Source organism: Taudactylus pleione, unplaced genomic scaffold (genome assembly GCF_031769625.1).
Source record: "Taudactylus pleione unplaced genomic scaffold, aTauple2 ptg000652l, whole genome shotgun sequence".
Classification (NCBI taxonomy): Eukaryota; Metazoa; Chordata; class Amphibia; order Anura; family Myobatrachidae; genus Taudactylus; species Taudactylus pleione.
This window is the reverse complement of record NW_028285054.1, coordinates 5251984-5279086: the sequence shown is the minus strand read 5'-3', so window position 1 is coordinate 5279086 and position 27103 is coordinate 5251984. Positions and strand designations below refer to the sequence as shown.

The following is a 27103-nucleotide window of genomic DNA, read 5'->3' as shown; positions in this document are numbered from 1 at the left end:
AAGTATAACTAACCCTAACCTTCCCTTAGGGGTGCCTAACCCTAACCTCCCCCCCTAGTGCCTAACCCTAACCCTCCCCTAAGTGCCTAAACCTAACACCCCCTTCCCTGCAGTCTAAACCTAAGTCTCCCGGGGGTGTGCCTAACCCTAACCTCCCCCTGAGGGTGCCTAACCCTAACCCCCCCTTCTCCTAGCGTAACCCTAACCCTCCTAGGGGGGTGCCTAACCCTAAGTCCCCCCGGGAGCCCCTAACCCTCCCCCCCCCACGGCTGTCTGCGCCTGCCACCGGGGCTTACCTTCGTTCAGTATGCTCAGGCGTCGGGCCCTGGGGTAGATTTCGACGTCGGGATTTTGATGCCTGTCATTAGTACTCTGCCGGGATCTGATAGTCGGGAAGCCGGCAGTCGGCATTTCGACTGTCGGCTTCCTGACTGCATCCCTAATAAACTAGTCACACCCTATGATGTGTGGAAGGCAGAGGGTAGTAGAATGGCATATAGGTTAGCAATCTAGATAATTCCTTCTGATTAGATTCTATATAATTTATCCAACCAATCAGAATTGTGAAAACAGACGGAGGAGTCTTCTCATATCTCTTGTCAAAATGATTCCGCCATTTATAGCTCAGAGGAGAGTGTACTGTATGTACCTCTGTTGAATTATCCTAATGACTTTAATCTAAAACTGGATTATTTTTCCCTGTGGATTTGAGGGGGGGGGATCTCTTAACTTTTTTAATGAAATATAAAAGAATGACTGCTTATATCTTTATGGTTTAGTTGTTTTTATTGTATACTAGTTAGCGAGGTCTTATTGAACTCTTTATCAAAATTTATACAGATACTGAGATACTGTAGTGGTTTATTATATCTTCTCTGACTGCCCACCACAGCAAAGGGATGCTGGTAGAGGCTTTAGTCATTGGTTGAGCACTGCTGCCCCCGTCTCTCCTGCCCCTTCCCATCCCACTCTCCGCCCTCTCCTGAGATGCACTAAGTCTTGGAGAGCGATAAAGTGGAGAGTGATAAAGTACTGACCAATCAGCTCCTAACAGTCATTTTTCAAACACAGCCTGTAAACTGACAGGAGCTGAGTGGTTGGTACTTTATCACTCTCCAAGGCTTCGTGTATCTCCCCCTGACCCTTCTCCTGTCCCACTCCCCGCCACCTCCCATCCCGTCACTAAGGGGTCTATTTACTAAGCAGTGTTAGGAGACAGAGTGAAAAGTGATAAGAATGTAATAAGGTGCCAGTCAATTAGCTCCCAGCTGTCATCTCATAGCCTGTGTTAGAAAAATGACAGTTGGGAGCTGATTGGCCTCCACCTTATCACTTTCTTATCACTTTTCACTCTGTCTCTTAACACTGCTTAGTAAATAGACCCCTTATACTTACAGCACCATTTTCCGTTCCCGGTCCTCTTTCCTCCCGGCTTGCAGGTCACACCTAATGTACAGTCCGAATTTTGTTGTACATACCTCATTATTATACCCCTGTACAGACAGTTTAAAAAGCACCATTATATATTATCATAATATTAGCATCGCTGTATAGTATTCTCTCAGTGGTTATGTGCAAAAAACGTCAACAAGTGAAGATCTGAACTGCCCCACCCCTTCCAATCTAGTTAAATAAACCCTACAGTTTTTAACGACTGTGTATTTTATGGATTATAGTTAGGAATATAACTCAAGCGCACTAATAAATCAAGAATTACAAGATTATTTAATTTAATGTCATAGCTTTGTAGATGATGTGTTTAATTATACTTGTTAATGTTAATGGAAGATATTGCTTAATGTCATTTTGTCTAATTGCTTTGAAAAATAAAAGGAAATGATGAAGTTGCAGATTCAGCAGAAAGGAGCAGAAATATAACTGTACGTAAGAAGGCATTTGCTCTTAAAGTGAAGCCGTACCCAATGGTTCAATTTGCAAAACTGGAATTGTGCCCTAAAAGGCTATATTATATGCTAGCAAATATTTTTTTTTCAAGTTAGTCATTAGATACAATGAAAAGTCTAATAAAAAGCTTTAACAAAACCTAATAACTACAAGTTGGTACAGAACCCTTACAGCATCGTATCAATAAATGATAATAATAAACAGTTTTAAAAATACAATGAATGATGTGATGATTATGTGGTGGTAGCGAATGCAGTCCTGGTTTTTATCTATCTATCTATCTATCTATCTATCTCATATCTATTTATCTATCTATCTCATATCTATCTATCTATCTATCTATCTATCTATCTATCTATCTATCTATCTATCTATCTAGCTATCGATCTATCTATTGACCTGATTCATTACGGATCGCAACTGCAAATGCAATAGCGATTACGCGCAGTTTAACTGCGATGGTATGCTAATTCATTGCGATCACTATGCTGCCGCAGCACTACATAAGGACGCCCACTGTACCTTACACACATGTTTAGCAAGACTGTGAAACCATTGGTAACATGGAGTACCATCGCAGCCTCACGCACCCTGGCCCAAGGTCAGACCTTACCCAGAAATTGCTAACTTCATTGCCCGCTATGAGACCTCAGGGTGCGTAGGGCATCGCAGTGGATAATTTATGCATGCCCCTGCAATGGCATTTATACACACTGGCACATCTGAATTTTGCTGACCACACACCTCACCCCGTCACCACCCGCAAACGGCACTTCCTGCCAATCACTCTGCGATTGGTCTGCGTGGCCACTGCCGGCTCAAGTCTGCGCAATGCGATGCATACACATGGGCACTACGCAACAATGGGCCGATTGCATGGGTATTAGCAACCGCGATCCTTGCCGGGTCAGGCCCTATATACTATTACTGTTGTGTGTGCTATAATAGGTCTCCTGTGTACACCTGACACCATTCCACAAACCCAGCGTCATCGGGATTGAGGTAAGTAGTGTGAATAGCTGTTCATACTGCTCGGCTCATACATTTGGAGCCTATGATCCTCTTGGGGATCTATTTTGAATATTCAACACCTGAAAAGTCTCCAAGTTATTTCTACAGTAGCTTTGTGATGTTAGGACTATATTATTCTATGATCCTAATTATTCTATAGTCCATTAACCTGCAAGTGTGCATGTGATGCTCCATTGTATATATATATATATATATATATATATATATTAGGGGTGAGCGGGTTCGGATTTCTGAAATCCGAACCCCCCCGAGCCCCCCCGATCCGAGTCCGATCCGAGTCAGGCTCGACTTTTCCCGCCTGACTCGGATCTGAAATCGAGGCAAAACGTCATCATCCCGCCTTCCGAGTCTCGCGGGTTTTGGATCCTATATAAGGTACCCGCGTCGGCGCCATTTTCTCACTCGGCTGTGGACAGTGAAGAGGGAGGGTGGGAGTTAGGGCTGTGTAGTGTAGTGTAGTGTAGTGTAGTGCTGCTGTTGTCCACTACTTCAAAGTCCATAGGGGCTGGCTGTGTTGTGCTGTGCTGCTGTTGTTAATAGGGGCTATGTCCACTACTTCAAAGTCCATAGGGGCTGGCTGGACTGTGTTGTGCAGTCAGTTCTCCATAGGGGCTGTGTCCACTCCAAAGTCCTGTGCAGTGTCCCAGTCCTAAAGGAGTGCTGTAGTGTTGTCCAGGGGGTGCTCTGTCCATCAGGGGTGCTCCCCCCAAGTGCTAAAAAAATAATATATTTTCTGTGTTTGTGAATTGTGTGCGCAGTAGCCGCACGTGCATCAACAAAGTAGTGCCAAGCGTGCGCCTGTGTCATAAGTAAAGGGCCGGCTGGCTTGACCGTTAAAGGGTGCTGTAACCCCCGAAAGTACACTCCAGTCCAAACCAAAAAAAAATTATTTTCTGTGTTTGTGAATTGTGTGCGCAGTAGCCGCACGTGCATCAACAAAGTAGTGCCAAGCGTGCGCCTGTGTCATAAGTAAAGGGCCGGCTGGCTTGACCGTTAAGGGTGCTGTAACCCCCGAAAGTACACTCCAGTCCAAACCAAAAAAAAAATTATTTTCTGTGTTTGTGAATTGTGTGCGCAGTAGCCGCACGTGCATCAACAAAGTAGTGCCAAGCGTGCGCCTGTGTCATAAGTAAAGGGCCGGCTGGCTTGACCGTTAAGGGTGCTGTAACCCCCGAAAGTACACTCCAGTCCAAACCAAAAAAAAAATTATTTTCTGTGTTTGTGAATTGTGTGCGCAGTAGCCGCACGTGCATCAACAAAGTAGTGCCAAGCGTGCACCTGTGTCATAAGTAAAGGGCCGGCTGGCTTGACCGTTAAGGGTGCTGTAACCCCCGAAAGTACACTCCAGTCCAAACCAAAAAAAAAATTATTTTCTGTGTTTGTGAATTGTGTGCGCAGTAGCCGCACGTGCATCAACAAAGTAGTGCCAAGCTTGCGCCTGTGTCATAAGTAAAGGGCCGGCTGGCTTGACCGTTAAAGGGTGCTGTAACCCCCAAAGTACACTCCAGTCCAAACCAAAAAAAAAAATATTTTCTGTGTTTGTGAATTGTGTGCGCAGTAACCGCACGTGCATCAACAAAGTAGTGCCAAGCGTGCGCCTGTGTCATAAGTAAAGGGCCGGCTGGCTTGACCGTTAAAGGGTGCTGTAACCCCCGAAAGTACACTCCAGTCCAAACCCAAAAAAAATTATTTTCTGTGTTTGTGAATTGTGTGCGCAGTAGCCGCACGTGCATCAACAAAGTAGTGCCAAGCGTGCGCCTGTGTCATAAGTAAAGGGCCGGCTGGCTTGACCGTTAAGGGTGCTGTAACCCCGAGAGTACACTCCAGTCCAAACCAAAAAATAAATTATTTTCTGTGTTTGTGAATTGTGTGCGCAGTAGCCGCACGTGCATCAACAAAGTAGTGCCAAGAGTGCGCCTGTGTCATAAGGGCCGGCTGGCTTGACCGTTAAAGGGTGCTGTAACCCCCAAAGTACACTCCAGTCCAAACCAAAAAAAAAATTATTTTCTGTGTTTAGCCGCACGTATATATCAAATCGATATAACATAAATGGAGGACCAAACTTTCTCCGATAAAAATAAAATAGAGAAAGATCAAGAACCACTTCCTCCTAGTGCTGAAGCTGCTGCCACTAGTCATGACATAGACGATAACATGCCATCAACGACGTCTGCCAAGGCCGATGCCCAATGTCATAGTAGAGGGCACATACAATCCCAAATGGCAAAGTTCAGGAAAATGACCTTGAAAAAGACATTTAAATCAGCTGAAGAGAAACGTAAACTTGCCAATATGCCATTTACGACACGGAGTGGCAAGGAACGGCTAAGGTCGATCCCTAGTATGTTCATGACTAGTGGTTCAGCTTCACATGACGATGGAAGCCCTCCTCCCACTAAAAAAATCAAAAGAGTTAAGCTGGCAAAAGCACAGCGAAGAACTGTGCTTTCTAAGAAGATATCACAAATCCCCAAGGAGAGTCCAAGTGTGGTGGTGGTTGCGATGCCTGACCTTCCCAGCACTGGACGGGAAGAGGTGGCTCTTTCCACCATTTGCACGCCCCCTGCAAGTGCTGAAAGGAGCACCCACAGTCCACTTGCTGATATGCAAATTGAAGATGTCACTGTTGAAGTACAACAGGATGAGGATACTGGTGTAGCTGGCGCTGAGGAGGAAGTTGGCGAGGAGGATTCTGATGGTGATGTGGTTTGTTTAAATCAGGCTCCGGGGGAGACAGTTGTTGTCCGTGGGATGAAAAAGCCCATCACGGTCATGCCTGGGCAGAAGACCAAACATTCCACCTCTTTGGTCTGGCAATATTTCTATCCAAATCCGGACAACAACTGTCTTGCCATATGTACCATATGTAAAGGTGAAATAAGTAGGGGTAGGGACGTCAACCACCTAGGAACATCCTCCCTTATACGGCACCTGCAGCGCGTTCATAAAAAGTTACTGTCAAGTTCAGAAACTTTGGCTAAGACCGTAAGCAGTCCAGGGACACCTAAATCCCGTTGTCCTGTTGTATCCAAGCGCCTGCAAACCACACCGTCAACTCCCTCCTCGTCAATTTCCTCCTTAGTCAGGATCGGAAGTAGTCCTGCAGGCCATGTCACTGGCATGACTGACTCTCCTATCCGGGATTCCTCTGGAGGATCCTGCATTGCTACGCCTACTGCTGCCGCTGCTGCTGTTGCTGCTGCTGGGAGTCGTTCATCATCCCAGAGAGGAAGTAGGAACACCACTACTTTTACTAAACAATTGACCCTCCAACAGTCCTTAGCGAGGAGGATGAAGTACGACAGCAGTCATCCTGAAGCAAAACGTATAACTGAGGCCTTGACTGCTATGTTGGTGTTAGACGTGCGTCCGGTATCCGCCATTAGTGCAGTGGGATTTAGACAATTGATGGAGGTAGTGTGTCCCCGGTTCCAAATCCCGTCTAGATTCCACTTCACTAGGCAGGCGATACCGAGACTGTACAGAAACGTCAGAAAAAGTGTCCTCAGTGTCCTGAAAAATGCCGTTGTACACAATGTCCACTTAACCACGGACATGTGGACAAGTGGAACAGGGCAGACTAAGGACTATATGACTGTGACAGCCCACTGGGTAGATGTATCACCTTACGCAGCAACAGCAGCAGCGTCACCAGTAGCAGCATCTCAGAAACGCCAGCTCGTTACAAGGCAGGCTACGCTGTGTATTACCGGTTTCAGTAAGAGGCACACCGCCGACAACCTCTTAGAGAAACTGAGGGAAATCATCGCCCAGTGGCTTACCCCACTTAGACTCTCCTGGGGATTTGTGATATCTGACAACGCCACCAATATTGTGCGGGCATTACATCTGGGCAAATTCCAGCACGTCCCATGTTTTGCTCACACAATAAACTTGGTGGTGCAGAATTTTCTGAAAAGCGACAGGGGCGTGCAGGAGACGCTTTGGGTGGCCCGAAAAATTTCTGGCCACTTTCGCCATTCAGCGACTGCGTGCCGAAGACTGGAGCGCCAGCAAACACTCTTGAACCTGCCCCGCCATCACCTGAAGCAAGAGGTTGTGACGCGGTGGAACTCAACCCTCTATATGCTTCAGAGGATGGAGGAGCAGCAAAAGGCCATACAAGCCTATACATCCACCTATGACATAGGCAAAGGAGGGGGTATGCACCTGACTCAAGCGCAGTGGAGAATGATTTCCGTGTTGTGCAAGGTTCTCCAGCCCTTCGAACTTGCCACACGTGAAGTCATTTCAGACACAGCCAGCTTGAGTCAGGTCATTCCCCTCATCAGGCTTTTGCAGAAGCAGCTGGAGAAAGTGAAGGAGGAGCTAAGACGGAGCGATTCCGCTCGGCATGTGGGACTTGTGGATGAAGCCCTTCATTCGCTTTGCCAGGATTCCAGGGTGGTCAATCTGTTGAAATCAGACCACTACATTTTGGCCACCGTGCTTGATCCTAGGTTTAAAGCCTATGTGGTGTCTCTCTTTCCGGCCGACACAAGCCTGCAGAGGTGCAAAGACCTGCTGGTGAACACACTGTCAGCTGAAGCGGAACGTGACACGTCAACGGCTCCTTCTTCATTTTCTCCCGCAACTGGGGCTGCCAGGAAAAAACTTAGGTATCCTAAGCAACCCGCTGGCGGTGATGCAGGGCAGGCAGGACCAAGTTTGGACATCTGGTCCGGACTGAAGGACCTGGCAACAATTTCTGACATGTCTACTGTCACTGCATATGATACTGTCACCATTGACAGAATGGTGGAGGATTACATCGGTGACAGCATCCAAGTAGGCATGTCAGACAGTCCATACCTGTACTGGCAGGAAAAAGAGGCAATTTGGAGGCCCCTGTACAAGCTGGCTCTATTTTACCTGAGTTGCCCCCCCTCCAGTGTGTACTCCGAAAGAGTGTTTAGTGCAGCCGGGAACCTTGTCAGCGAAAGGCGTAGGAGGTTGCTTCCACAGAATGTGGAGAAGATGATGTTCATCAAAATGAATTATCAGCTCTTCCAGGGAGACCAGCCTCCAGAAGGTACAGAGGGACCTGTGGTGGTGGATTCAAGTGGGGACGAGTTAATACTTTGTGAGGATGAGGATGTACACACTGAAGAGGGTGAGGAATCGGTGGATGAGGAGGATGAGGATGACATCTTGCCTCCGTAGAGCCAGTTTGTGCAGGGACACATTAATTGCCAGCTTGTTTTGTGGGGGCCCAAACGAACCAATCATTTCAGCCACAGTTGTGTGGCAGACCCTGGCGCTGAAATGATTGATTTGTTAAAGTGTGCATGTCCTGTTTATACAACATAAGGGTGGGTGGGAGGGCCCAAGGACAATTCCATCTTGCACTTCTTTTTTTTCTTTGCATTATGTACAGTTTGGGGCCTAGTTTTTCTAACTGCCATCCTGTCTGCCACTGCAGTGTCACTCCTAGATGGGTCACGTGTTTGTGCCGCCCACTCGTGTCGCTTAGCATAGTCATCCAGCTACCTCGGTGCAACCTTTTGGACATGAAAACACTATTGTGAGGTGTGAGGTGTTCAGAATAGACTGGAAATGAGTGGAAATTAAGGTTATTGAGGTTAATAATAGCATAGGAGCAGAGAAACCAACAAATTCTGTGATTTTAGCTGTTTTTATGCTTTTTAAAAAAAAAATACAGATCCAAAACACAAAACACAGAACCCAAAACACGGAAGGGTGGTTTTGGCAAAACCAATCCAGATCCAAAACACGAAGAAAGATCCAGATCCAAAACCAAAACACAAAACACGAAAAGTGGCCGGTGCACACCCCTAATATATATATATATATTGGGAAAGGACATGGAGGTAGTGCCATTTTACGGTAAGTTTATGTAATGAAGAGCAGTATTGAGGAGTGACAGTTGGAGCTGTTGGGAGGGGAGAGCTGAGGACGCCATTAAGGAGAGATGAGCAGCTGAGAGATACATACTGTAAAAGTCGGGTGAGCAATAAGCAGTAAACAGACATAAGCAGGGGAGAGAGAGAATACGCAGAAGGGAGTGACATACTGTAACAGTGGGAGAGAAACAGGAGCAACACTGTGGCACTGAGAACTGAATGGTGTCAAATCATGGTCCTGACACCCTCATATATACAGTATATATATATATATATATATATATGTCTGTCTAAAAAGTTCAGTGAATGGTCTGATATATCTGTATGCAACGCTTGCAACAAGGTCGCTCATGCGCACTGACATGCATGGATATGTCTGGACCTGCCCCCAGTCAGGGTTTGCCAGAGGCCGCCACCGCACCGCCATTTCAACAGATGATTTCATGTCCTCTCTGCCCAGCGGCCAGCAGCGCACTGAGCTGTGCACGGCCAGCGCTGGAGTTATAGACTGTGGGCACTAGAGTGTGCCGTGAGGCTATAATGTAGGCACAGGTCACCGGGAAAATGGCCGAGGGCCACTTTCCCTGTACTGTGCATGCGCAAACGACGGGAAAATGTTCGCCGCGGCCATTTTCCTGTTGTTTTACAGCGCCGGACCCCCGCGCCAACGTGGGACCCCGGAGAGGTAAGTAATATTATGGGTGCAGGGTGTGCGGTGCGGGGCCCCCCTGGACCCAGAGGCCCGTGTTCCCTGCACACCCTGCACCCATTATAGATACGCCACTGCAACAGAGTGTCCCGAGCAATGTGCGTCAAACAGCAATGGAGCAACGACACAACATTAAGTTCTGCTTCGAATTGGGTAAATCGGCGACGGAGATGCACAAAATGTTGGTGAAAGTGTACGGGCAGGATGCTGTGAGTATAAAATGTGTGTACGATTGGTTTGCACACTTTCACAGTGGCAAGGAATCGGTGGAAGACGAGCTCCATTGCTGTTCGACGCACACTGCTCGGGACACTCTGTTAAAATGAATACAATGGCAGTGCGGTGGCAGCCTCGGGCAAACGCCGACTGGGGGCAGGTCCAGACATGTCCATGCATGTCAGCACGCATGAGCGACTTTGTTGCAAGCGTCTTGTACATGAAAAACAGAAGGATGAGAACAAACGTCTTATAGTGTAGTATGAATAACATAATACGGCACACTCCTAGATAATAAATGTGTACCATATTAACATAATCTAATAGGCATTGGGTTTTATGTATTTTCCTGAATCCACAATGGCAATCCCTCTATCATCTAAAATATGTGGTACTTGACTTCAACCAACACAATAAGAAAAGAGAGAAGGATACTCTCATAGCGTAGTAATTAAAAACATTGATTCACACCACAACAAAAACACACTTAAAGATGGGGAATTACATCTAAAAAGTTTTAATAAGGCTTATCTGAGTATAGTAGCTGGTAGCAGGGGTCACCAAATTCCTCAACGCGTTTCGTCACTTATGCAATAGTGGCAGGACTTCTTCAGGAGGACAAGTGCAAGGCCAATGTCACAGACTTATATACCCTAGAATCCATGAAGTAACACCCTCTAATTAGAGTAATCTCAGAGGAACAAAGCAGAATTTGGATCAACACTGCACATTTGTCTCCAGACTGTGGCTTCTATGTGTCCAACTTTTCCGAGAGTGAACTCGAGCTTCGGGTCATCTAAAGTTCTCTGAATCTTTACACATCCTGACACCGCAGACTTCTCCTTTACTCCTATACTCTGAATCCTGCTCCACTGCACAGCATAATAGCCTATTTTTGCTATACCCATACAGACAGTGGATTCCACAGATAGCAGTCCCTCTTTGAAGTGGACTTACAACTGTATCCCACTGCTTAACACGATCATTGGGCCACAACATGCTCATAAAGACCCCTTGTAATATCCTGTGCTACACCAAAACTACCTGAGGCTTTAGTATTGCAGACCTCTGAACCATCCCAATTTCAGCGAGACAGTCCCACTTTTCTGGCACTGTCCCATTGTCCCACCTGTGGGCCGCAGTGTTCTGCAGACAGTTGGGGGCCACTGTCTTAAAGCTACTTTAGCTGCAGTGCCATGTAGTGCCAGGAGAGGCTGGGGAGTGCTGGGCTCGCCCACAGCATGATGAGAAGCCGGGGTGTGACGTGATGACGTCCCCAAAATGCCACCCACCAGTTGGTCAAGGACACAACTTCCTTTCACATATGCACATCTTCGTTGCTCACGAGAAGTCCCTGGATGAGACAGCTGAATGTTGGGAGGTTCTGTATGGTATTGTCTGCTTAGATTGATTATATTGTTAATTGATTAACATTGTATTAAGCTACAATTATGTGTGATGACCTTAAAGTGTGTATATTGTTAGTGATTTTATTAGATTGTGTGTTTAAGTAGCCTGATTCCATTCTTTTCCTTCCCTACTGTAACCAATTCCAATTCAGGATTACGGGGTAAACTGCGTTATGGTAAAAATTAAGAACAGGGGGTGCACTGATGACAGTCACTGTCATGGACGATCGGTTTCTCGGTCATGGAGAGTTGGCCAGTCACAGACAGTTGGTCTATCGGTCTCATTCAGCCACGGACAGTTGGTCTCTTGGTCACAGACAGTCGGATATGCTGGGTACACACTAGACGATATACAGACGATAAGTCCTCCGATCTGGCAATTCGGATGACATACTATATCATGCACATCGTCCAGAGTGTACACTCAATGTCACTGGCGATGCACGCTCCCTCGTATCTTCAGCATGCAGGTCCGATGGGCGACATCGTCAGCGGGGACCAGGCTGCCGAATGCAACATGGCCCCCACTGCCGCGCCATCGCTCCCGACATCGACAAGTGTGTATGCACACACGCCGGGTCCCACTGTACGATAGGTCGGTTGGGTATATATTGTTAAATGTGTTTCCAGCTTTAGTCTGTGACAGACAGTTGGTCTCTCTCGGTGACAGACAGTTGGTCTGTCAGTCACGAACAGTCAGTTTCTCTTAGTCACAGACAGTCGCTCTTTCAGTCATAGAGAGTCGGTCAGCCAGTCATAGACAGTCGGTCTCTCTTGGTCACAAACAATTGATCTTTTGAACACAGTCTATCGGTCAGTTACGGGCAGCCAGTCTCTCGGTCACGGACAGTAGGTCAGTCAGTCATGCACAGTGCATCTCTTGGTCTAAGTGATAAAGGTACAAGTTTACTGGCGTTAACTTATTGTTATGAACTTTTATGCTGTGTTATTCTTTTATGCAAAAGCTCTGTTTGCCTCTCTTTGTGTCTGTTTGGGGAAATAGGTAGCAATTCATGGACTTGGACTTTTGTACCTATTTCTTAATTTAGTGTCTGTGTCGTATCATAGCAGCATCTAAAGTCGCGCGCTAATATAGCAGATTTGAGGGTATGTGTATGTGGACCCACCTGTACAGTCAGCAGTGGTAATTTACAATTTGCATTGCAGCTATAAACCCTACATTCTACTTCCATTTTAATAGTTATAATTACAGTAGGTCTTTGCTTCTTGTAACTGGAGATAAGCAAAGGCAATTATTTTTTAATGTGTAGAAAACAAAATCCGTTCTCATAATGTATTTCATGTTGTTCTGTACATGCCCACACCACTTCACTCAGCTGGAGAGTACGGGTAAATAATATTATTTTTAATATATTTCAGCCGTCTCTCAAGTTAATCCCCCGTTTTCCCCCCACAAACATCTTTGCTGCATTATAGGAGACTAAATCCTTGCGGCCATTAAACATTCTATTTTTGGCTATCTCCCTGGTACATAATTTTGTATAATCTTTTAAGGATACTGAGCAAGAGTCTGAGGGTGGCGGGACTTATGGTGTATAAATTCTCACAGTATAATGACAAATTGAGAAGTGGGCCAGCATTAATCTAAGGATTATGAAAATGAAAAATATTATATTCAGAAGCGTCCCTTGAAGAATTATTCCTTCGCTGATAACTTTAAATTACAGGGGTTCTTTCCTGCCTTGGAGGCATATTTAGATGTCATTAGCGTGACTAGGATGTCTCTTTTATACCTTGTTTTGTCCTTGATAATACTTTTGGTTTTTTACCAAGTGTAGTTTTTTTTTTTTTTTAACTATGTTTTCATATTATTTGAAAAATTACCAGGCCCTTCACACAGGGCCTGATTCAGAGATGGCTGGTCAGACAGCCGTGGTTACAGCTGCCCGCTCAATAGCGGGAATATGCAAATGCTAATATCAACTTTCTTTTTGTGCGGTACAGTGGAGTGTACGAGCGGTGAGACGCCCACTTTCAGGCTGCGTGGTCTGTGCATTTGCGATGGAGATTGTAACACTTCAAGCTCAACCCAACTTTGGTAGTACCATGGACATTTGCCGTAGCCTAGGGTATACTCTTGCTGCTCTCCTCTAACGCAACTAAACATGGCTTCTGAAGCATTCCAATTGAGTATGCAGCAGCGTTCTCAGACACGACCATGACGCTCCCTAATACGCCCATGATCGCAAACCCCTTCTCAAGTGTTAGGGATTCTGTATGCAATTGTGAATGGCAGTGCTCACATTGGTTCACGTGTGTGCAGTGCACGTGTTTGCAATTTTTCACATTTGCACAGTAGTAAAACATTGCTTCCATCTCTGGGTCAGATAAAGACACAGAGACATATTGGTGGAAATGGGCCAGCTTTATTTATTTGTTCAAAGTAGGGAAAAGGCATGGTGGTGAAGAAAGGATGGACCTACACACAGTTTCGCCATCTTAACCAAATAATTGAATAAAAAGTATGGATGGGTGCCAACTGCCAGCCCATCACCAAAAGGGGGGCTTAGATGGGTGTCATGTAGCCATCGAAAACAACTCAATGCTTAGATGAGGTCCAACTTCCAGCCCATTACCAACAGCTCATCTAATGGACGATTCCCAATGCCGATGCAATCCGGCAATATGATTTGCTGAGCAACGGACTCCAATGATGAATAATTTCTTGGGGGATCAGCAAAATACAACATGTTAAAAATCCCAATCTCACCAATTCGGATTATTTTTGGTTTGCATTCGGCGAATTGAGATTGCCCAACATATTGGATTTTGCCGACCACCGGACCCAGTCATGGGCAGAACAGGGAATTGCCCCAATTAACTAATTGCTGATGTATGGCCAGCTTTAAATGGGTGCCAACTGCCAGCCCACCTCTAAAAACTTAAGGCTTATATGGGGACCAACTGCCAACCCATTACCAAAAACTCAATGCCTGAATGGGGGCCAACTGCCAGCCTATCGTCAACAGCTCAGGGTATCCAAACTCCCCTGCAAATGACACACAAAAAGGCCCATCGGGACTGGTGTTGCCGCTGAACCGAGTAAAGTAGAGTCAACCTAAACTAATGTATTGGCAGGGAGAGCACTCAAGACATACAGCATGGCAGCCACTGTTACTGTTCTTTTCCGCAAAACAATAAAGGGACAGTCACAATAAGTGGGTGGGATCTTCCAAAGTAGCAAGAGACCACCCAACCAGGAAATCACTATTATAAACCTGCCCCAAAACTCCACATCTTACCTGTAATATGACTACACAAATCAGATCATAAAAAGGGGACACCCATTACATTTTTAACCCTTGCTCGTAACTGTAGTTTAAATTCTGATTTCCAACATACACCAGTTTGCATAGAGCCTCTTTCGTCACTTGGTCTGTGCCTGCTCAGAAAGCAAACTCATGCATATGCTCTTTTGCAGAGCCCTATACATTTTACAGGTATCAAGACTTTATGATTGGATAATTGGAGAGGTGGAATGAGAGCATGTAGGGGTGTTCTCACTTAGGCAAAGTTAGGGAAACTTCTGTAAGTGCATGTGCAAATAGCATTCATGCATGCCAATAATTATACATACATGAATATTCATGAGATACTGATTTCTGGTGATTTGATTGGCTACTTAAATAATATCTTTCTCCAGGTGATCCTCTTTTATTGGCTGAAAATAGATATTTAGGGCCTATTTATTAAGCCAAAATCATGCGAAAATGACTATTTTTGCATAATTAAGGTACATTTGAGTCTATTTACTAAATGCTGAGTCAGTGTTGGACTGAGACATGAAGGGCCCGCCGGGGGAAGGAAGTGGTAGGGGCCCATGCTTAAAAGGTGTGGCTGGCTTCCAAAGGGGTGTGGTCAGCCACCACAGAGGCTTGGCTAACCATTATAGATGATATAGCCTGTAGACAACATGGATTCTACACTGCATGGTCTGTCTCTACAATGTATTCAAGTAGACTGTCTGAAACCTGACATTAGAAGAAGAGATGGGGCCTACCGGGGATTTCCCCTGTACCCCTGTAGGCCAGTCAGACCCTGCACTGATTTTAGGAGATATCAAAGCAATCCCCTGTGCCTTGGAAACAGGGGTCTGTCACTCCTGTTATTCAGGAGGGATGAGGCCAGAGTCTGCGTTGGTGGATGTCGATTCCTGGCCTCTTAAGTGACCAGCACCCGGTTACACTGCGGGAAGCTTCAGCTGCCGCAGCCTGACTAAGGGAACGACCGATGGTTTGCGAAGGTGATCCCAGCCTGCGACGTCTGTCTGACTCCTCCTTCTGCACTTGCACCTGAGATGGACAGAATTGCACATCCGCTTATGGGCAGCTCTGCAAACCTGTCCATCTATGACTCAGGCCCTCAGTCAATGACCCAAGTTAACATTTTTGAATGCTGCCCCAAAGCATTAACGGATCATCATTAAAATAATTTATGCCATAAAAAATACTGTATTTACTCAAGAGAAGTGTTTTTATTTTAATATTTTGAGCACTAAAAATTCCTTTAGTAGGAGCGTCTGTGGAACCCACTGCTAGTGTTCTAGCTTTAAGTATTTTGTTTTTTAAATTCAGTTGTGTTGGGGGAAGGGCAGTGACATCGCAGCATCATGTGAATGATTGTGGCAATAAGCCACAACACAAGAGACTTCTTTACACTAATTTGTTTGTAAATATTTTGATTGCTGTATGCATCTTAGTCTAATGTGATATAATTATCCCCTCGTTACTATGGGTTCTGATGGTCGTGTCATTAACTCCATATGTGTAAAAAAAAAATATTAGAAAAAGACAATTCTTCTTGCATTTTAATAATTTACAAATTTAATTTGGAGCCCTCATCTTCCTATTATGTTGATTTTTTTTTTAATTAGTCTGACTGATATTCCAGTGCTGAATGGACAGTCTGTGCATGTCTCTTGAGTCACGGACAGGTATGCTTTGTGTAATAGCACATTTTAGCAAATATAAGCATTGTAGGTCCTGATTGTGAGACGGACAAATGTGAGGCCGCTTTTCCGTATGCCCACGACAAACTACTTACTTTAATACGCAAATGCGAGAATCCGCTGAAGAGCGCAGAACATCCGTGTGACTGAAAGTGGAAGCCTATCCCACTCACTGGGCATCCGTATGCAGACGCAGTCGTCATCATTAGGCTCTGGGCTTGCACCAGCCTCATGCTAGGTGCAAACAATCCACAATCCATCAGAAACAGACGTCCTATCTCCGTTCGAACGCTACAATCACACATGGAAAATGGATTACCCGCGCACGACACTCCTATGACACTCCCACAAAATGGAGATGTACCTTGTGAATGCATGGTAACCGCATAGTTATTGCCCCCCCCCCCAGAAAATACCCATTTCATGGGAAGCATGGTCCGTCAACAAGCAGATCTATACGTTCACAGTTGTGATCTCCGTCAGTTAGTGTGAGTTTGAGACGGAGTATGTGCAGTTGCCGAGTTCTTTCTTTTGGGCGCTATGCTGAATTCCATGAGATTTTTCCTTGTCTTTGCATACATCTGGCTCTGAATTAGGCCCATCATTTGGCCAGAACCTGTAGGCACTCTAATCCACCCCATCCTCTGTAGTTTTGCCGTTAATGGAGGGATGAAAAATACAATGGCTCTATAAACGTACTTGTTGGCAAATTTTTGCAAGCCCACCACACTGGCCCATGAACAGCACCATATACTTAAAAGTTTGTTCTAGATATAGAACAAACTGACTGATTTTATAGAAATGGTGAAAAGCCTTTTTTTGTTGGGGAAATGAGGTGTTTTGGTCGATAAAAGGACTTGTTTTCACCTTACAATACATTATTGGAGTATGTCGGCAATAACTCCCTTTGGGGGACCCTATTTATCAAGCATCGAGGAGGCCTTTTCAGATGGCAATATCAGAACAGAATCTTTTTTATTTTTTAAAAAAACTTTTTTTCTTGAATAGAACATTTTATGTAATACAGTACTATTATATTAACAAACAATATATTGCTTCTTTCCGTTGAGATGTTATTTTCAAGTCACCCAAAGGTCTCACACAAGTCAGGCAATAAATCATCGAATCAGAAAAGCAGCAAAAAATTTAAAACAGCAGTTCAACAGGAAGATGTGGCACTGCACTGATGACTTATAGTGGTGTCCATATAAATAACAAGTACCAAAATAAAGTTTATTACATTAAATAAGTAAATTTATGTTAATAAAGCATATTATAGAATTTGTATATTATACATATTTTAAATATGTGCATTTAATAAGCTATTTTTAAAAAAGTTGAATCTAAAAATAATGTTTTTAATAAAATCTAAAAATACTGTACATGCACATACCTAGATAAAAAAAAAGAAGTATTTTATTTTAATTTATTCTTTCATTTGGGTTTTGCTTTGTGGGGATTATGGTTTTTTTTTTTTACATGAATGTCCAATTGTTGGGATGGGTATACTGTAAGCAGTCACCTGTCTATACCTGTCAGCATTACACAAACCCAATGTCACCGGGATTGAAGTAAGTAGTGTGAATAGCTGTTCATACCGCTCAGTCCATACTCTTGGCGTCGAGCAGATGCTCCTCTCTGGATCTATTTTGAATATTCAACATCTAAAAAGTCTTAAGAAGAGCCTTATGTTTGTCCTATGTATTTTGAATGATTTATCTTTACAAAACCTACATCAGCAGTAAATACATATTAGTTAGCGTCAGATAACCAACAGCTGGGGCAGTCGCCCCGGTGCCCACACACATAGCTACATCATCAGTGTGGAGGGCACTGTTGCATACTGTATGTGAACTGAGATTTCTGTGAGGCATAATGTGACCTGGAGGCAGTGATATCATGAGGTGGGTGCGAGGGGTGTGGGTCGTACCCGGTTGACACCAAAATGCCGGCTCCTCTGCAGTCACTGGAGCTGGGTGCGGTATTGTGACACTCTCCTGTAATTCTAAGCTCCTGTCATAGAAGAGGAGCTGACAGTGATGACAGCCTAGTCTCCGGGGGCAGCCCGGCATCTCCGGCGATGCTGACTGCTGCCCCCGAAGAAAAGTCATCAGGATCCCCAGCAAGGCCACACCCCTTCATTTAGGTCATGCCCCCTTTTCAGACTTGTTGACGCCTCTGTCTAGGGGCACGCCAGTGTGTTTATCACATTTGTGTTGCTGAGAGTATTAAGACCTTATCATTTTTTAATAAAATCATCAGCATATCTTATTGCCAATTTAATTGATAGGACTCCCCCACAAGATAATTGCTCAAGGGCCGCCACAAACCTTAATCTGGACCTGATATTAGTTCACTGTTACTTCCTTAGGTCACTTTTTATGATACTGACAGGAAAACAAAATGAACATACGTGCAGAGCAGGAAAATAATGGTCTCTCAGCCTCCATCACTCCTACTGTAGTCATGAGCCTACCAAAAAGACGTGTTTAATAAGGACAATTCCCATAACAGTGAGGATTATTACAGAAGCTGTGCAGCTTGTTTATGTTTTTACCTACTGTACATAAAAATCATGTATGGTATTATTATAGCCTCACATTAGTATCTGCATGCTGAACATATCTCCATGCAGTACAAGTCTATGCTGCTTCTAATGACTGATGCACTTTATACCCTTGAAAGGAAATAATAACTTATCTGTTTCCTCACTCATCGGGAAACCAAAAACTAATCTGACAACTGAACTTGGTAGGTTGATAGTATCATTAAAACTACATTTGAAAATCTGATTTATGACAACCTTGAGCCCAATCTGGTCAGATTCCAACACAAATCATCATTGATAGAATGGAATCTGAGCTCGGTACAGAACGAATAGATTATAACGGAAGGAGATGTAATGTGAAATCATAGTGTAGCCCATTTCTTACCAGTACCTGGTGTAGGTGTCTGTCACACTTCTGCCCACCTCTTGCTTTGTCTTCTCCGTGATTCTTTCAGAACATGCTTAAAAGCTGCACAGAAAATAATGGACAATGTCTCATATGTTTTGTCCATTTGCTGACACCGATGCCATGGAGATGGTTATGCTCACTCTCTGGGTGATTCAATTGTTTTATCATGCCCGATCTCCCATCTAAAGTGACAGGGGATTGGAGAGCGATGTCTTTTTGCGTGTATCGCGCCCAAGACCGGGTTTATCAGCTTAAAGCAGCTAAACCTGTCTACTGTCCTGGTTAGCGCACCCGAAACCCAGTAATTCTCACCAATTTCTTCTCGCCACCGCAGGTGGGTGCGAGCAGAAATCTGTGTGCCCGCGCCATTTGTGTCCAGTCAGAGCAACAATTGCTCCGTCGGGTGCCCATTAATAGTAGTCGTGGACACATACAATTGAATTTCCCCCTCTATCTCTCTACGGGATGCAGTCAGGAAGCCGACGGTCGAAATGCTGACCGCTGACTTCCCAACTGTCTAATCCCACCAGGCGTCTAATGATAGGCATTAAAATCCCGACGCCTAGCATCCCTATGCTGGGAGCCCGACGCCCGGCATACAGAATGAAGGTAAGCCGGGTGGCAGGTGCGGACAGACGCGGGGGCAGAGAATTAGGTTAGGGGCTCCTGGGTGGGATTTAGGGTTTGGCACCCACCTGGAGGGTTAGGCTAGGGTAAGGGGGGGTTAGGGTTAGGCACCCCCTGGGAGGTTTACGTTGCGGGGAAGGGGGGTTAGGTTTAGGCACTTACAGGGAGGGTTAGGCACTTGGGGAGGTTAGTGTTAGACACCCCTAAGGGAAGGATAGGGTTGGGGGGGTAGGGTTAATAATAGTAAAAATACTCACCTGTCGGGATCTTCTGTTGCCGGTGTTCCGGCATCGAGATTTCAACCACCGGACATGCGTCCAGCTGTATTTCATACCGATCCCCTCTATACTGTCCTCTTTTGCATCAGGTCAGCCTCCAATTCACTTGAATACCCAGTGTCCCTCTCACTAGGCATGAAGTATCATAAAAGTTAAGAAAATCCAGACTCTTTCATTAAGCTTAGGTTCCCTAAACTTGCAAGAAAGTTAAAATGGAGACGTTGGCCATAGTGACCAATCAGCTTCTAGCTATCATTTATCATGCACAGTCTATAAAATGATAGTTAGACGCTGATTGGTTGCTATGGGCAACTTCTCCACTTTAACTCTCTAAACGGTTTGACATGCCTCCCCTAAATGAGCAAACTGGTCAGTCTTGGGCTTTATCAGCTCAATGTGTCCCAATATGCCTGCAAATGCACTTGTTGTCCCTGCAGCGATTTCCCACTGGAAAATATGGCCCGCGTCTCTTTCAGCTACTGGTAGCGCTCAAGCTCTAACTAAACCACCGACTTCACGTAGACTTGGACTCCACAGACTTGAGGCCTGTGCTATAGGCAAACTGGTTTTGCCTTTTAAATGACCTCTGCTTTAAAAATACAAGCAGACTCGCCAGAATCATTTGTGCACATTTTGTACGCTATTACATAAGCCCTCTGCACTCCACTTAGATTACGTTTTTGGGGGGTTGGGGAAGCCAGCTTTTAAATCATCCAATCCCACCATAGGACAATCCCGATTTGCCGATTTCGACCCAAAAAAGATTGGAGTTGGGGATTTTTAACATACTGTATTTTGTCGATTCCTCGACGGATCGACGGTCATCGATGTCTGGCAGTCATTGTTTTTGATCAGCAGATCGGCAATGGTGAAATGGGGAATTAGATGTATGGCCCGCATTACAGTATTATTATTATTATTATTATTTTGTTTCCTTAGCATGTTCAGTCTGTGTATATTTATATATTGTAAGAGAGAGATTACAAAACTTGACTAATGGCCATGCACAACTGGGGGCAGAAATCCCAATGACGGCATCCAGACAGGGTTGGGATAGCGACACCTGTTGGTCAGTATCCTAACGCTCACCCTCTCCCTACTCCTAACTCTAACCCTCCTGCCCCAACTGGCTAAACCTAACCTCCCACTAGTGCCTAAACCTAACCTCCACCCCCCTGCAACCTAAACCAAACCCTCCCCTTCAGTGCCTAACCCTAACCCTCCCACTTGTGCCTAACCCTCCCCCTAACCCCAGTACTTACCGTCAGGATGTCAGCACCAGGTTTCTGACAGGTGTCGGGATTCCGGCACTGGCATTCTAAGCATCGGCATCCCGATTGTCGGTATTATGACAGCATCCTGGCAGAAACAGCTGGTATATACATGCACACTAGGATCTGTGTTGAGGTTTAGAGATGTTGAATTTGCTCTTGAAATGATCATTTGCAAATTTTCAACAAAAAGGGTACAAATAATACAGAACCCCCCTCCACTCCTTTCACAATTATTAATGCCAGTACAGAAATAACAAACTGGCACCCTACCAAAGACAAGAGGATGAAACATTTTCATTATTCACTTTGTAAATTTGCTCTGTGATTGACAGCAGCATTACCTTTCAGATGTCTGACTTCACTAAAATGGTAAATGGTTCTGCGTGAGCAAGCTATTTATAGAGATATCACCAGCCATATGATTTTTTTCCTAAGTGTGTAATTAAAAATTTAAATTTAAATTCAACCAGTTGGGTGGAAAATCTATTTGAGCCCCTTGAGCAGGTTCTAGACATAAACATTTCCAAACAGGTCTCAACTGGTTCTTCTTTCTCTATTCGCACTATCTTACAAAACTACAGAATAAAAAGGTTTAAAGAACCTGTTCACCCGAAACGAGATGTCCTTTGCTTTACTGAGCTAGGGGTACAAACTAGAGATGTGCGGGACGGGTGAAGTAGGTATTACCGCCAACCCGAATGGCCGGCAGTTCCAGTCCTGACAGCGGCAGCCCGGCAAGGGTGAAGATCCCGATCGTCCCTAAGGTAAGTATCGATAACCTAATTCTACCCCCTAACCCTAACCCTCGCTTAGGGGTGCCTAATCCTACCCTCCCCTCAAGTGCCTAACCCTAATCCCCCCTCTCAGTGCCTAAACCTATCCTCCCCTTCCCCGCTGACTAAACCTAAGTCCCCTGGGGGGTGCCTAACCCTAACCTCCCCCCAGGGGTGCCCAACCCTAACCGCCCTTCCCCTAGCCTGAGCCTAAACCTCCCGGGGGGGGTGCCTAACCCTAAGTCCCCCCCCGGGAGCCCTAAACGTAACCCTCCCCCCCAGGCTGTCCGTGCCCGGCGCCTGGCTTACCTTCGTTCGGTATGCCGGGCGTCGGTCTTCCGGCGTATGGTTAATGACCGGTCGTCGAGTTATCAACACCTGTTATTAGTACCATGTCGGGATTAGACAGTCTGGAAGCCGGCGGTCGGCATTTACACCATCGGCTTCCAGACTACATCCCGTGCGGGATGGTTTTCCTGAAATATGGACACACCCAAACTCAGTTCGGAATCACTTTAGGGTTCCGAGTGGAACAGGGCCCGGTTCGGGTCTGCTGTCAGTTCAGGAACTCGGATTTAAAAAACTAACTTGGGTTTTGGATTGCATGTAAACAGGTCCAAATGACACAATTTTATCTGTTTTTGTAGATTTTTTTAAATTAATTTTTATTGATTTTTACGGAATCTAAAACCGAACCAAAACTGAATCCGAACCAAAACACTTGACAGTGGTTTTGCCAAACCCAAAACACAATGATTTATTAGAACCAAAACCAAAACACGGGGGTCTGTGCACATCTCAAATACAAACTCACTACAATCAGGGTATCAATCATTAATATTAAGATTAAAGTAATGCAGGTCGTCTTTCAAATGAGGTAAATATACTCCTTTCGCCTACAAGTATACACCTGTCTCTTACAGGTTTGCACTTGTTTCCTATAGATGACAGTAGTTTTTGAGTAATCCAATGTTGATGAAAATACAGACTATCAATTCACAAGGACCAGTGATATCACTGACGTATGATCAATATTCATGGCAATGCAGCCTTCAATTTCACAAGGGTTGGTAATATAATATATTGTATGACTAATATTCATGAGACCTTGACCAATATTCATTTACCGAACAGATGGGCTGCAATCTCTTGAATGTTCATTGGTTCAAGCCAAAAACTAGCTGCCTCCAGTCTGTGTAATGGACACATACTGTTTAAATACATGTTTATATTGGTTGAAACAAATGCTTTCATGATTTAAGCAAACATTTGACAGCTTGCATCTCTACACAATTGAGGAACTTAAGAAAATTAATTCAACTGTACTTATGAAAGTGTATTTGTATTTCTTGGACATCATACTGTATAACAATGTTTGGGCTTGTTATCTTGAAGTGCACATTAGTAATGAATGAATTCTTTCTAGTACTTGCTTGTTCGGCAACAATTCAAAAAATCAAACATGTTATTCAACTTTTTTTGCTTATGAAATGTATTATATTTAAGAATATAATTCTCCAGAATAATGTTAAGGCTACAGTTTTGCTGAAACATATTATAGATTCTGAACAGTATCATCAGTTACAGTATAAGAAATATTGAAGTACAAGTTTGAGGCTTAGATAATGGTGCAATGTACATTTTTTTATTCATTGCATCAGCCTACTAGTATATAATATAATAATAAAAATAATAATAATATATAATAATATATATGAATAGCTAGAGCCTGGTACCCCATAGACTGCAAATTAACACAGTCATTAATGAATATAAAAACAAATTGAGAGTATTCACATGTATTTCCAAGTATTTCCATTTATAGAGATATACTGTAGATCAGCTGGAAAAAAAATAAAATAATAATATATATATATGTGTGTGTGTGTGTGTGTGTATATATGTATATATATATATATATATATATATATATATATATATAATGTAACCAAAGACAGAGAGCCGGCACTCCATATATATACAGTCATAATCTTAACCAAATAATCTAATCTTGCATAACATACAAATGACAAACAATTACATGTAATTAATTCATACAAATAAAATAGACATCACATGCTCTTTAATCCTGTTAATTTAAATGAATGCTAATAATATCACATTTGCTGAACAGTATGTGGCCTTGCAGGAAATTTTTACAAATGAACAGAGACCTAATTTATAATACATTAATATTTGTACAGTGGCTTAGTATTATTTTCTAACTTCCAAGTTCTACTCTTTGAGTCTTTGGATAATTTTGATTTATATTTTATACCTTTTATTTGTGATATTATCTTATTGCTTATTTGTGTGTTTACATTTCTGTCTGTTTAAATTGTATATATGACATTATTGATTTTCTTGAAAATAGTTTTACCGAGAATTTGTTTTTCCCAAACATCCTAGTCAAGGGAGGGGATGTGTAGGTATAAGCCCTGACACTAATGTACTGTATATTGTTATAAACTGTTGCTTAGTCAGGGACAGGTAAATAGGTTTATTTAGTAAAACTCCATTAGAGCATTTTTCCGATTTGCTCATCAATGGCAGCATGCTGTAAAACTAGAAAAAAATACAAAAACTTTATGATAGCCAGTTATTGAGCGTTATACATTGTCTGTTAAATCTGGTATACAGTTTTTGTTAGTGCAACCACTCTTGTGTCTGGGCAGTTGAGGGCTGATTTTGAGTTGTGTGTAAAGGCCCCCATACATCAGAGATTAATTGCAGCAATCGTGCAATTTGCAATCGATTGTGTATAAAAATCTTTCCCTTTTTCAATCGATTGCAAATTGCAGAATTGCCACAATCGATTGAAAAAGGGAAAGATTTTTATACACAATCGATTGCAAATTGCACAATTGCTGCACTCAATTGCTGATGTATGGGGGCCTTAAAGCAGAAAAGAGCAGGTAACGTTGCACCTTGGTAAGACCATGCTGCACTGCAGGTGGGGCAGGTGTAAAATCTGCAGAGAGATTTAGTTAGGAGGTGTTTCCAAACTCAGGTCTAAATTGCAGTGTAAGATTAAATCTTCCCAACATTTGTGGGCTACATGCAAAAGCAGCCAGTATTTATTCTGCATGCCAAAACAATAAATGTATTTGCATCCCTTGCACTGCAACATGGTTTGATTCAGATACAAATTTACTTACTTGAGGCACAAGTTAATGCAGCTGTATGCTACACTTATGGTACCGCCAGACTCTCACATTTTTTTTGCAACCCCATAGACTGCGAGCACAAATGTGTGAGTCCAGGTTGAGATTGGGCAATGAATGGGAGGATTGTATGCCGTTACAATGACAATTCTCCTAATTGGATCGATCCCTCAATTTGCTGCGGTGCTACCGTGTTGTGAATGTGGACGGCCATGAGTGACCAGAGAGGTAACTAGACTTTTTGGTGCCCTGTGCCAGAGAGAGCATTGGCGCCCCCCCCATCCCCATTTTTTAAATAGGGACATAATATAGAGTACCTGCAAAAGGGCGACGGCCTCATGGGGATGGGCCAGGGAAGAGATAGGGGAGGCCAGGAGATGCTGGGGATGAAAGAAGAGGAAGCTACAAGTGAGAATGATAATAAACAGGAAAATTTGCAGGCCAAACAGCGCCCCCTGCCCTGCGGTGCCCTGTGCCATGGCAAAGGTCGCACTACCCTAGTTACGGCCCTGTGAGTGACTATTATGCGTTTGACACTGTAGTGCTGACTACGTTTGTTTTGTCAAATAACATTGGAAAAACCTGACAACGGGATCTTCTTTCTTTGTCATTCTTTCTTTGCATTTTTCTAATGACTGAACTTTCTGTAGGGATTTTTTTCCCATATTATTTTGGGCTATATTGGCACTGGCATGCTGAAATCCTGAAGGAAAATATCACTTCATATAGACTTGTAATTGGACCCACAAATCTCCCTTATCACTAAGTGACAGAAGCCTTCTCCTTCCATTATTAAATTCAGTTTGTGGCAATGAAAAGTTTAAGGATATTATCCTCCACCAACTCACTGCCAGAGCAGGATTAAAATCTGATGGGAAGCTCAGCAACATACTGGTTTGGATCTCCTTTATGCTTCCATTTTTCAACAAATAAATAACCAAGAACAAAATAGGTTACAGTAATCTGCCCCCCCTTCCTAGTCATAGACAGAAGCCTAGGTTTGTTAATGCATCATCTGGCTATGAAAACTGGCAATATAATGCTGTGTGGATTCTGATCATTGATAATGAAGAGATACTATGTCCCAAGGCAAGATATATCGCTGTTTAAAATTCATGCTGGACCACTGTCATCCAACTTTATTATTTATTTATTTTATTTATTTTTTGTAAATTAGGAACTGCAAGAGACAATTTGACATCATCGTGACTCATCCAAAGCTGTAGGAAATGTAGTGCATATCTTACAATCAGGAGTCTCCAAAAATAGATTCATAGGGGCAGAATGAATTAGCCACGGTTTGTATTGCACAGTTTCTTCTGCAGGATAAAGTGCCCTTAGCTATTCAATTGGAGACCTGAGATCAACCCGCAAGCAGCCCAGAGGCTGGAGTTAATGCTTATTTCTGCTGAGGCCACTGGAGGATGACTAGGGAGAAGAGACCGCGTGACACAACCCTTGGCTAACTGAATCTGTCCCTGTAGTATCCTGACCCACAGGTTATGCGGATTTGTTCTAGGCAAAGGGAAAGCATGGTACTACAGGTTGAGTCTCCCATATCCAAATATTCAGAAATACGGAATATTCCCGAAATACGGAATATATTTAGCATGACCTTTGCTTTCTGATGGCTCAATGTACACAAACTTTGTTTTAGGCACAAAATTATAAAAAAATATAGTATAAAATAACCTTCAGGATGTGTGTATAATGTGTATATGAAACATAAATGAATTTCTTGTATGTAGACAAACTTTTTTTGATGCACAAAATTATTAAAAATATAGTATAAAATGACCTGCAGGCTGTGTGTATAAGGTGTATATAACACATAAATGCATTCTGTGTTTAGATTTGGGTCCCATTCCCAAGATTTTTCATTATTTTATGCAAATATTCAAAAATACGGAATATTCCGATATCCAA

The 27103-nt window shown here is 43.7% G+C and overlaps 1 protein-coding gene across 3 annotated transcripts in view; it reads left to right on the top strand.

The window, feature by feature from the left end:
* The window catches only part of MDGA2 (MAM domain containing glycosylphosphatidylinositol anchor 2), a 918945-nt gene that overhangs the window by 326026 nt on the left and 565816 nt on the right, over positions 1 to 27103 (top strand). The window lies entirely within an intron of this gene.